Genomic DNA, 13,341 nt, shown 5'->3' with positions numbered 1-13,341 from the left:
AAATCGCCACACATACCTTGACTCTACTTATTTGTATGCTATAGGGAGGTTGGTGTCATTTATTTGTCTATTTTGAGGGTATTTCTTTAATGTGCAATCCGGATGCATGCATAATCTATCCAAGGATATGAACGATAAAAGGGTCATTGTGTACAAGATAAATAATATTGCATATGAAAAGAAAGGAACTTTGTTTTGCCTGCTCTGTTTGTAAAATGCTCGGTGAAGAAAATTAAGCATACCAAATCCAGTTACTAAGTTTAAGTTGCATTCATTCTTAATTTTATGCATTTCAGGTGATTTCAGCATGATAACAATTGATCTCTTTATCTTTTGAATGAGAGTCTGAAGTAAGCGTCATTTCTCAGCTAAGTGATCTATTTTTCATCATCGTTTCTCCAATCGAGTACTTGTGTATTGAGATGTTAGTTACATACATAAGCATCTTATATAGATCCATACATTTCATTATATATTTATTTCCAATCATATTGTTGCATGAAAAATAAACATTTGCATTACTAGTTAGTCATTTTCATCATTTATTTGCATATGAAAAAGAAATAAAAAATAACATCCATATTCATCTCCATTGCATATATCCATACTTAAAAGATATGCATACATATATGTTAGGCCCAGTATGGAAAGCTAATGTACTAAGAGGGGAGGGGTGAATCAGTACTTCAAATCTTTTCTTCAACAATAACTTTACTGTTAAGCATAAACAAAAAATTGTTGTAACATAATATAATGCTAAAACAAATAAATAACAATCATACATGATTCACTCCATAACACATATATTTTGGTTACGTAGAAACTCTTGGTTAGAGAGAAAAACTGTGGTGGGGATAACACCCACAACTTCACTACTGCAATAATAAAGGTTGCTCAGTTAAAGCTACATGTTTAGCTATTTCTGTTAGCTTACCCTGTTAGGAGTATCAAGATCTTTAGATCTACCTTGCTAAAAAAAATTACAACACTTATTCTAAAAATGTTGCACCTGGTTAAAGGTTTTACAATTTAGAGACTTTGTTAGAGTCTCTTACCCTGTTAAAGGTTTCTCTTACAACTCAAAATATTACAATCAAAATCTTACAAAATATTTGCAACTTCACATCTGAAATGTTAAAGCAGATTCTATGTGCTCAAAATGAGATTACCTTGCTTATAGCATACCTTGGTAACCCATAAATTTACTTGGTAAACCTTTCTGCTTACTCTGTTCCTTGATTGTTCTCTGAATTCCTTCTTGGTGACCTCTATGTATCTTTTCCAATCATAATAGTCATAACAATCAGTGCTTTCTAATGATTTTGCTTTTCACATATGTCTTGCTTCACACACATGTATGATCCTTAATTCATGTTGTATAAATAGATCTCTTGCAATGGTGATCTTGTTCATGCTTCGATCTTACAAACATGATTCATTAAATGAATAACCATATAAAATTATTTCATTGGACAGATGTCCTCAAAATCATACAAAATCTTAAGCACAATTTCCAATTTCTTAATAGTTCCTTGTTCCTCGATCTTTGTAACACGTTTCCCATATGTGTCTAGGTTCAATGAATCTAGTAACACATTTTACTCGATGTGTATCAACTCGGTATATCATCTTTGCTGCTCGGTAGATAGCTCGGTGTATACTAAACTTTGTGACTCCTTTCTTCTATAACTGACTGCTCTGTGCTTACCAACTGAATATTTCGGTAGTAATAACTGACTAGAGTATATAGAATAACTTTGGACATAAAACTATGTCTCATCAGAGCAAGAATCATATAGGCTACAAAAATGGGGTATATAACAAAATCTAGGAGATATAAAAAATCTAGCTCTCTTCCTCTCCCTCATCTTCGGGTGGAGGAAGTGATGCCTGCTAACCAACATCCTATCTAGGTGCCCTAGCTCCCTCAGATCAGGCCATATACTAAGAATACGAAACAACCTATTGCACTAGTGGGACCGCTACACTATAAGTTGCGACGTAATAAGCTGCATGGCTCATCTGATGCAAAACCTCTCACTCTACTCTCACCTCTCCAAGTTGTAAATCTCGCTCTGCTCTCACCTCTGCAAGGTGTCAATCACGCTCAGCTTTGATCTCAACAAGTTGTCGGTCTCTCTCTGCCAGTTGTGTCTGTGCCACTGTCAATTGTGACAGAAAACCTGTCAACCTCGTCCTCAAAGACCGTACTACATTTGGTACTACCTGCTCTCTCCCAACATCTCCCTCTTTGCCTCCCTACTCATCTTTGTTGCATAACCTGCCTAGGAGCCATTCTCTCCTCCTCACCTCCAACCGATGTTGCCATAGAATTGCTAGCCTCAACCCCAACAACTCCTAAGGATCCACCCTCCCCTCTTTGTTGTTGTCTACCTCTCGTTGTTGCCCTGCTACTACTAGCACCAGGATCACCTCCTGTCCGCCTAGGTACATCCTCTCTTTATCCCTGTACCTGCCCTCATCCTTGTACCTAACCTAGTACATGTGCTTGTGTTGGTGCATCCTCCTCAATCTCCTCTATAAGAGGTGCATGCTCTCCCAAATCTATAAATTGAGCAAATGGATGTCTCTGAAACCAATCTTTATATTGGGGAAATACCCCCACGTCTTCCACATCCTCTAGGTAATCTCATCTCTGTCGTTGTTGACCTCCCGCTGCTGCCATGCTCTTCCCCTCCTGATATACAATCTTGTGCATCTCATGATACATATGAGCAAGTAAGCATGATCCCCACCCTAATATCACTGGATGAGTCAATAACCTCTCAAGCATCCTGCCCTAACCACATAGAAATCCCTGTTGTCCCCTATCAGGCATCACAAAACAACCAACCATACCAGCCAAAATGCAAGCTAGGGGCTATTGTGCACCATATCTGCTCATCAAATCATCCCAAGTAATAGCCCAATCAAGGATAGTCTCATCATGGAATATCCATCTCAAAGCTAAAATACCCAGTCGTGGAGTAGAATCATAATCAACCTTATCTCCAGCAAACGGAATCCTCGATATCCTGTATATATCCTCTAGCATGATGGTCATCTCTCCAACTGGTAAATGAAAGGTATTATGCTCAAAATGAAAACACTCAACTAAAGCAGTCAACATACCATGATTCACATGGATATCAAGCATCTATAATAGGTATCCTAATCCACACAAACCAATATGACCTCTCTTTGCATCTGATAAATCATGCACTAGCCTCATCATTAGCAGAAATGTACACTAAAACTGAATATCTGGAAATTGAATCTGCAAAAGCGAACATACAGATCATTAGTACATGATCAAACTTGTGCTAAGAATGTGATAAACCTACTAAAGAATCCAAATATACAACATTCAAAATAAAAAATTGCTATTTGAACCTTAAAAACTACTTGTTCTTTTTCATACGAGTTTTCACAGACAAGCAACAACTCGTACGAGCAAACACGATGAGCTGAACGAGTAAACAGACCCAAATGACAATTTATTACATGTCGCATGACTAAATGGTCACTTAAACACATTCTCATACGAAAGAAGGGTGACTACCAGATGATAAACATTATATGCCCATACAATGAAATACAAAGCGACAGAAACTCATACGACAAACAACAACGAACCGCACGATAAAATGACATAAATGACTTCAAATGAAATTAAAAATGCAAAAATTCAACAAAGATTCAAAAATTGAGAAATGCAAAGGCTTAAGATCGATCACTTACTATTGGGGCATAGTTCCATGGTCGATTATGACGTCTCGAGCATTCGAATCAATGCTCTTGAATCGGAGTTGCCATTTTTCTTCATAGAAGGTTTTTAAAAATTTTCACTTTGAGAGGTAAAAATGAATTGACAATGACACATTGAACCCCTTATATAGCCCAAACCCTAATTTTTAAACTTACTTCGATGGATGTAAAACGTGTACCCTAAGCTAAATCGACTGTCCTGAGTCCATTTTTCGAGATCGAAATCAAAATCTGGTGTTAATTCTCTAGTCAAAATTTAACAATGTTGACCACTTAGCACTTTCATCCTCAAGTCAAATTTCTCATCATTTTGCGCTCAAATCATCTATGATCTTAAAATTTATTCTTACATCAATCCTCATGCTCAAATAATTATCATCGCTATATCTATTTCATCTTCTCAAAATTGCCTAAAATCATTGTACCCTCACTATCTTTCGATTTCACTCCTGAGGGGGCCTAGTCATAACATCTTTTTAGTGATTATCATCATCTAAAGTCAAGAAATTTTTCAAATCTTCATCTAAAGTCGAGAAAAAATCTTTTCAATAAAAGAAAATCAATTAAACCTTGTTAATAGGGGCATCTTAACTAAATCACGTCATATCAAATAGAGATTCTTCGATATCAAATAAAGTAATCTCTAGGGGCATATCAATTTTTGTCCTTATCTAAATCAATCTTCAAAATGGTGTTCAGTTTCATCACATCAAATCGGGCTAGACATTCTCTCTTGCTAATTGATTCTTGTTCAATCAAGTTCAGAATCAGTTCTTTCGCTCTTGCTAATCGATTCTTATTCAATCAAGTTCAAAATCGGTTTTATCACTTTGCTCAGTCAATTCTTGTTCAATCAAGTTCAGAATCAGTTTTATCACTTTTCTCAATCAATTCTTGTTCAATCAAGTTCGGAATTGGTTTTATTTCTTTGCTCAATCTAGTTCAATAAAGTTCTAGATCGATGCTCAGTTTCTTGATCCAACAAATTCAAGAAAGGTATCTCGCTCTTTGTCGGCCCCTGTTCAATCAAGTTCAGGATCGATATCACTTTAATCAATCTATTTAGTTTCATCCCTTCAAATCAAGTTGAACATCTTGCTCTTCATTGATTTGTGATCCATCAAGTTCAGAACTGATATCTATTTGATATCAACTATTCTTTGAACCAACGCGTTTTTGGCATTGCATGAAGATTGCATTAATAAAGTATAGTGTTGTCATTGATGTCAATAGTAACTGGTAATGGATTTGTATTGCAACTGGTAGTGATGCAGTAATGCAACTGAAAGTCGAGCAGTGAAGGAAACTGGTATTGGTATTTGAAGTAGAGTGATCAATCGATAACCCTAACCAGTTGATATGCCAAACTCTAACCGATGGAGCTTGGTGAATTGGTTATGTTGATCTATTATCGAATGGTGATCAGAGATTGAGATTCCATGTATGCATGGTGCACATGATGAGTTTCAAAGTGGTTTTGGTGCATGAAGATAACTGTTTATCATGGGAATAAGAAATTGCATAGCATGAAGTGATAACGGCGTGATGAGTTATAGGATTTGATGTGCGGTGATCTAGGAGTGGTCCAAGTTGTCCAGAACAATGTGTAGTTTATTGCTATGTAATCCAATGGTCATGATTGAACTGATATGTTTGTAATCTCTATGAGATTTGTAGGTTTTGTGATGTGTTATAGACCTATTGTATGTGTATTTAAGGTTGATGATTTGTTTGTAATTGTGTTACCAATTTGGTTAAATGTGGTAGTATGATTGTTGTCGAACCAGAAGGAGTGTGTGCAAAATATTTTAAAGGAAGATAGGAGCATAAAAGGATCCAACTAAGCAAGGTAGTGCTATTACTAGATCAGCAAAAACCTTGTTGTTCTCTAACCATTACAACAATTAAATCCCTTAACCGAGTAAGATTTAATATTTAATAGGTTTGGTGTTGTCTAAATCCTCTAACCAAGTGAATCATTAGTTTGGATTTGAAATCCTCTATCAAGGTTACTCCTAATAGGGTATTCCCTTTAATAGGGTATTGTAGTCAATCCCTTAACCGGGTGGTCCCTAACTGGATTTGTTCTTAACAAGGCATTATGTATAAGCTTCTAACAAGGATTTGTTAGGTCTCAGAGACAACTAAGAGGGGGGGTGAATCAGTTGTCCAATATATTCAACCAAAACTTAATGCTTAATATCGGTAAACCAAACTTTATGCCGGTAGACAGTCTTAACAATTAATTGTAATACCGGTAAAGATTAATGCATGAAATAGAAAGCCAATAACATCCACAACACATAACACAAATATTTGTACGTGGAAACCCTGTAAGGGGAAAAACCATGGTGGGAAGCCTTACCCACAATCAAATGATACTACTACAGATAGTATGTGTGTACAATATGGAGTCTGCACATGTAGAAAGGGCAGCTACCTAGAGCTCACTGCTCAATCACAAAATGAGAGTCACACTGACTACAATTGGATGGTTAAATCCAATGATATTGTACTACACAAAATAGCATCTTTATATGCTGGATTCAGTACCAGTTTAGTTATGATTGCCTTCACAAAATGCTTCCTTCAACCTTCAAATGATGTCTATGTGTATAGCTCTACTTATTTTCACATATACCTTATTGCAATCCTTTTCTGCATTCACACATTAATCTCACAAATGAGATCTTACATTTATACCATAACCTAAGACCAATTTGAATAGGTCGGCTCACTAAAAGATATTTCAATAAAATCAATTATAAATAAATCAATATCCGATGCATGATGTTGGCTCAATGCATTTACAATAATAATAATAATTCATCTCCATAACGTGTCGTGTTGATCTGGAATAGATATACGTTTTGGTGCATATCCTGGACCTATTTGTCGGTAACAACAAATATGCAAACCCAAATAAATAAATAACCAAATTGCCAAAACCAAGTGATCGAATAATGTCTTCGACATAACCAAGTAGTCTCCAAGTCATTCCAAGTGTTGGTGAACAATATAATCTATCAGTGAACCAAATATCGATGATTGTGCATAAGTCTCTAACTTGTCGGTGAACATAACCAAAGATCTCTAAGTGCTGATAAGTGTTGACAAGTGATAACAGGTTTTGACATCAATGATAAAACCATATCAACATATCCAAAATGCCAACAAGCTTGGCTCCTAACAGGGCAAACTTCAAAATAGTTCAAAATGCTTGTGGGTATTCATCCCCACTGTGGTTTTTCCCATTTGGGTTTCCACGTGAAAAATCATTGTCAAGTGGTGAATGATTTTGTTGATATCTTTTGATATGGTTGATATGATTAACTGGTAAAGACACTTAGATATGTTTAGATGACTAGACATAATCTAAAATGAGCTATTATTGATGTTAGTAAAGTGGTTTAATGTTTTGGTTAAATGGTATGTGAGTTACAGATTTGTTACATTGTATCATTGATGTTTTGATCAACCGGTAAAGTTTGACAGTCCAGTTGTAGTTTTTTGATACAGTATCTAAACTAGTTAGTTTTGCAAGTTGTTTATGAGTTGGGATTAAGTTTGTTGAAAGTTTAGGTTATTTTCTATCTACTGATTCACCCCCCCCCCCCTCAATAGTTGACCAGATCCTTATTGATTCATCATATTATCAATTGGTATTAAAGCATTTCAGGTCCTCTTGTGTTTAAGCCTAATAGATTGAGGTAAAGATCTAGAAGAACATGATGAAGAAAGAAGGTTTGAAATTCAATAGGGAAAACTACAAAATCTGGAGTGATAGGATGAAGATCTATATCAAGAGCTTAGGAAGTCAATATTGGGAACATGTTGTTACAATATATAACTTGCCTAGTGGGATTTTGTCAGATGATCAAAAGAAGGAGAAACCTGAGAGAAATCAAGCATTGGAGGCCATTATTAGTTCCTTGTTTGATTTAGAGTATGTTGATGTCCATAGATTGGAGACTACTTTTGAACTGTGGAAGAAACTTCAAGATATCTATAGCGGTGATGACCATGTTAAGATTGCCAAAGAATAGAGTCTGAGAGGTAAATTTCATGATATGTGGATGGCTGAAGGTGAAAACATTCAACAGTATGGTCAGAGGATCAAGGAGATAGTCGAAGAGATCAAAAGTGTTGGTGGTATAGTGGAGGATACCACAGTGGTTAGCAAGGTGTTGAGAACCCTTCTACCGGTATACGATATCCAAGTTGCAACCATTCAAGAACTCAAGTCTATTGATAAATAAAAGGTAACTCTTGACTCCATCATTGGTAAATTAACTGGATTTTAATCAAATGGTTTTGATGGAAGTATTCAGAAATTGAAATCTGCATTTAGAGCCTCAATTTCAAACCCATCGGTAAGGAAAAATAGAGAGGTTGATGATGAAGAGAGTCTGATTGAGCTTGAAGCATGGCCAAGCGGTTACCCAGAGGTACTGGTAAGTACATAGGTAAATTACCTTTGAAGTGTTTTGCATGTAACTGGACTGGACATATTGTTGCTAACTATCCAAATGGAGTTAATGAGCATAAACGAGAGAAGTATAAGAAGTATAAAGGCAAAGGTAAAAGAGATTGTCTCATTGCAGTGGATGGAGGAATTACATATGAGGAATCTAAAGAAGATGCAAATGAGGATATTGTCTTTGTTTCTATTAAAGAAGAGACAATAGATCAGAAGGCATTAGTCTCTCTCATGGATAGTTCTGATGACTAGATTATAGATAGTGGTTGTTCACACCACATGACCAGTGATAGGAGTAATTTTTTTACTTTGAGAGGTTTTAATGGAGGTGTTATCGGATTTGGGAATGACTCACCCTGCATGGTGAAAGGAAAGGGATCCATCTCTTTCAATGGAAAGAGAAGTGTAGATGATGTCTATTAAGTTGAAGGACTGAAACACAATCTTTTGAGTGTAGCTCAACTCAATGAGAAAGGTTACCTGGTGGAATTCAAGAATGGAGTCTACAAGATTTATGGAAGCAAAGGTGAACTGATTGCAACCAGAAAGCAGACCAGAGGTAACTTGTTTCATTTAATTTCTAATGTCAACAATTGTTTAATTGTAAAAGTAGAAGATAGTTGGATTTGGCATCAGAGATTTTGTCATGTAAATTTTGATAACATTGTAAAAGTCAGTAAGTCCAAATCAGTAAGAGGTTTACCTCAGTTAGACAAACCGGTGAATGCTCTATACAAGGAATGTCAGTTAGGGAAGATGACATCCTCAACTTTCAAGAGAAAATCTTTCTCAGCAAAACATTTGCTAGACTTGGTTCATACCGACCTTTGTGGACCAATGAGGACTATGAGTATTCAAGGTGATTAATATTTTATAATTTTTATTGATGATTACTCAAGGATCATGTGGTTCACATTCTTAAAAGACAAGACATAAGCATTTAGCAAGCTTAAGAACTGATCAAGGTGGTGAATTTACTTCAGAGGAATTCACTAGTTATTATGAAGACAATGGAATTAAGAGGCAGCTTTCTACACCTAGGACACCACAGTATAATGGTATTGCAGAGACCGGTCATTTGTTGAAGTTGCTAGGACTATGCTAATACAAGGAGGTGTAGCTAAGACATTCTGGAGAGAAGCTGTCAGCACAGCTGTTTACACAATGAACAGGATACTAGTTAAAAGAGGTAAGGATAAAACTCCCTATGAGTACTAGTATGGTAGATCACCTAATGTCAGTTACTTTAAGATTTTTGGTAGCAAATGTTTTATCAAGAGAGGTGACTATGTTGGTAAGTTTGATGCCAAGAGTCATGAAGGCATATTTATTGGTTACTCTGCCAAGAGAAAAACTTACAAGTGTTACAACAACCAGACAAAGAAGATCATTGAAAGTATAAATGTCCAAGTTGATGAGATTCCTAAGAAATTAGGAGAAACCAGTGAGGAGAAGAAGGAAGAAAAACCTTACACATTGTTTTTGGAACCAGAACTGGTGAAGCCAGCAGTTGAAGAACATAATAGAGAAGCCCCAGTTCAACCAAAATAGGGAGGTACAACAGAGGAAGAAGAAAGTGAAGAAGAAGAAGAACCTATAAATCAAGATCATGTCATTCCAAGGTATGTTAGACTCAATCATAGCCCCGATTAGATTATTGTTGACATGAATGTAGGTGTGCAAACTAGAACAAGACTTTGAGAGAACTCTTGTATGATTTCTACCATTGAGCCTAGAACTACAAAGGAAGCATTTGTAGATGAAGATTAGATCAAGGCTATGGAAGAAGAACTTCACCAAATAGAGAAGAACAATACTTGGTCATTGGTACCCATACCGGAGAACAAGAATGTAATAGGTACAAAATGGGTATTTAGGAATAAACTGAATGAAGATGGAGTAGTGGTCAAAAATAAAGCTAGATTGGTATGCAAAGGATATGCACAAGAAGAAGGTGATGACTATGGTGAGACATTTGCACCAGTTGCAAGATTGGAAGGAGTAAGGACTCTACTTGCATTTGCAACATACATAGGATTCAAAGCATATTAGATGGATGTGAAGTTAGCATTCCTAAATTGAATATTGGAAGAGGAAGTCTATATTGAACAACCATATGGTTATGCTTTAATTGTAGAAAAATACATGGTGTGCAAATTACATAAGACATTATATGGATTGAAGCAAGCACCTAGAGCATGGTATGAAAGATTGCACTCTCACTTGATGAAGATAGGTTTTTAGAGAACCAATGAAGATAGTAACATATATCTCAAGTCAGAAGGTGACAAGATACTAGTAAGTGAGGTATTTGTTTATGATATCATTTTTGGAGGAAATGATGATATGTGCCATGACTTTGCCAGTGAAATGAAGAATAAGTTTGAGATGTCACTGGTAGGTCAAATAAAATTCTTCATAGGTTTGTAAATCAAACAAATGAAGGAAGGCATTTTCATCACACAGTCCAAATATGTGAAAGAATTATTGAAGACATTTGGAATGGGAGACTCTAAACCAGTTGGGACACCAATGGTTATAGGTTGTAAACTGTCTAAGGAAGATGATTTTGCATCAGTGGATGAAAAGGAGTATAGGTCTATACAGATGCAGACTAGGCAAGAAATATTGATGATAGGAAGAGTATAACCAGAGGAGCATTCTTTCTTGGAGCAGCAAGAAACAAAGTTGTGTATCACAATAAACTACAGAAGATGAATATGTTGCAGCATATATGAATTGTACCCAAGCAATCTGGATGAAACACATTTTGGAAGGTTTCAAATTGAAAATTTTAGAACCGGTAAGGATTTTCTATAATAACACCAGTGCAATTAACATTTCTAAGAACCCAGTGTTGCATGCTAGGACAAAGCATATTGAGTTAAAGTATCATTTCTTGAGAGAGAAAGTGCAAAGTAAAGATGTGTCACTAGAGCATGTATCTACTAAGGAACAGCTAGTGGATATTTTTAATAAGCCTCTACCTAAGGCTACTTTTGAGTATCTTAGAGGTAAATTAGGGGTTGTACCCCTACATGAGGTCAATTAAGTAGATGTGGAAGACATTAGTCCTGGAACTTATTGAAAATCTTGAAGCAGGATTGGTGTAGAGTAGAGCTACTCCATAGGGGGGGCAACAGGATGCAAATCATTGTTGTAGATCGGTGAAGCATGGAATGGTTAACCAGCTAATATTGGTATTCACTTTGGCATTATTGTCAAAGGGGGAGAAGAACTGTATGATTGATGGGGAGAAGAACTGTATATGATTGATAGCCAATTACCAGCTGAAGTCATGGAGATACAGTTGAAGGAGACTACATGGAAAAATGTAAATCAAGATTCCTATACATGTGTATGTGCATTATTCTCAACCATCACAGTCAAAGGGTATTGATATTTGTATTTCTATCAATGCCAAAGGGGGAGATTGTTGGCATTGTATGAAGATTGCATTAATGAAGTATAGTGTTGTCATTGATGTCAATAGTAACTAGTAATGGAGTTGTATTGCAACCTGTAGTGATGCAATAATGCAGTAATGCAACTAGTAGTAGAGCAGTGAAGGAAACCAGTATTGGAATTTGAAGTAGAGTGATCAACCGGTAACCCTAACCAGTTGATATACCAAACCCTAACCGATGGAGCTTGGTGAATTGGTTATATTGATCTATGATCGAATGGTGATCGGAGATGGAGATGCCACGTATGCATGGTGCACGTGATGAGTTTCAAAGTGGTTTTGGCATGTGAAGATAATTGTTTATCTTGGGAATAAGAAATTGCATAGCATGAAGTGATAACCATGTGATGAGTTATAGGATTCGATGTGCGGTGATCCAGGCGGTTCAAGTTGTCTAGAATAATCTGTAATTGATTGCTATGTAATCCAATGATCATGATTGAACCGATATGTTTGTAATCTTTATGAGATTTGTAGGTTTTGTGATGTGCTACCGATCTATTGTATGTTTATTTAAGGTAGATGAGTTATTTTTAATTGTGTTGGCAATTTGGTTAAATATGGTAGTATGATTGTTGTTGAACCAGAAGGAGTGTTTGTAGATGGTTTTAAAGGCATATATGAGCATAAAAGGATTTGACTAAGCAAGGTAGTGTTGTTACCATATCAGCAAAAACCCTGTTGTTCTCTAACCATTATAACAGTTAAATCCCTTAACCGGGTAAGCTTTAACAGGCTTGGTGCTGTCTAAATCCTCTAACTAGGTGATCCATAAGTTTAGATTTGAAATCATCTATCGAGGTTACTCCTAATAGGGTATTTCCTTTAGCAGGGTATTGAAGTCAATCCCTTAACTAGGTGGTCCCTAACTGAATTTGTTCTTGCCAGGACATTATTGTGTAAGCTTCTGACAAGGCTCGGCTCCTAATTGGGGAAACTTCAAAAGAGTTCAAAATACTTGTGGTTATTCATCCCCACCATGGTTTTTCACATTTGGGTTTCCACATGAAAAATTATTGTGTCAAGTGGTGAATGATTTTGTGGATATGTTTTGATATGGTTGATATGATTAACTGGTAAAGACACTTAGATATGTCTAGATGACCTGAAGTGATCTGAAATGAGCTAATACTGATGTTAGTAAAGTGGTTTAATGTTTTGGTTAAATGGTATGTGAGTTACAGATATGTTACATTATATCATTGATGTTTTGATCAACTGGTAAAGTTTGATAGTGCAGTTGTAGTTTTTGATAGAGTATCTAAACCAACTAGTTTTGCAAGTTGTTTTTGAGTTGGGATTAAGTTTGGTGAAATTTTAGGTTTTTTTCTATCTACTGATTCAACCCCCCCCCTCTCAGTAGTTGATCGGATCCTTATTGATTCATCATATCATCACGTGTTGCTCGCACATTAATTCAAAGAGGGGCAAATGTAATACCCTAAAAATGGTCACCTAAACCATGGGCTCCTAATCTCGACAACATCACCAAGGTCCTAACCAAAGGCAATTAAATCAACCTTGAGCAGCTAATTAATTAATTCTTCAATCATTAATGTTACATGGCAAGTTAATCACTCTATATTAATTAAATATTTATTTAATTAATTAAATCATTCCAATTAAA

The sequence above is a fragment of the Cryptomeria japonica genome, chromosome 10 (genome assembly GCF_030272615.1).
Source record: "Cryptomeria japonica chromosome 10, Sugi_1.0, whole genome shotgun sequence".
In the NCBI taxonomy this organism is placed as follows: domain Eukaryota; kingdom Viridiplantae; phylum Streptophyta; class Pinopsida; order Cupressales; family Cupressaceae; genus Cryptomeria; species Cryptomeria japonica.
Note: the sequence above shows the minus strand (reverse complement) of the source record.